The sequence below is a fragment of the Papio anubis genome, chromosome 7 (genome assembly GCF_008728515.1).
Source record: "Papio anubis isolate 15944 chromosome 7, Panubis1.0, whole genome shotgun sequence".
NCBI classification, from domain to species: Eukaryota; Metazoa; Chordata; class Mammalia; order Primates; family Cercopithecidae; genus Papio; species Papio anubis.
In genome coordinates, this window is record NC_044982.1 from 84,677,772 (window position 1) to 84,678,451 (window position 680).

A 680-nucleotide genomic window follows, 5' to 3' on the forward strand; every position below is an offset into this window, starting at 1 on the left:
ATAGGGTCTCCCTTGAGTACCCAGCAGAATACTGGCCAGCACATGCATGGGAGACAACTACCTGAGACCAGTGGGAAAAAACGTCCAAGTGGATTAGAAGGAGCACTGCCCACTTGGTGCTCACATGGGAACAGGAATCCTGCCTTTTCCCAGCAGTCAAACTGGAAAAACTCATAATTCATGGATTATTAGGTAAAGTTCTCAGGAAGATATTGCTTCAGTAGTGGAAGATAATTAGCTGGAAAACAGATGCAAGAACCAATATGGGAGAAAGATTAAACTGTTGAAAACCTAGTATTATTTATTGGAGTGAGTAGAGATAAAATATATCTTTTCCTCAAGCTTTGTTCAAAAATGTTACTATACCCAAATGAGAAAAATTAAATTTAAAATAATTGAAGAAAACATTGGAAAACACTGTATTAAGGCCTCCTAGTAAGAAAGATTGTTATCTTTGATACTAATACTAAACTATAAAAGAAAAGATTAGTAATTTGACTACATTAAAATTTTGACTATCTGCACACAAAATAACCATAGGCAACACAAAGAAGCAAGCCATGCACAGAAGACGTTTATCGAAACAGGTTACACTAGATTATTTTTAAGAACCTGTAATAAATGCCCACAAATCACGTAGAAAATAGTGAAAGCTCCATTGAAGAACAAGGAATTCAGAA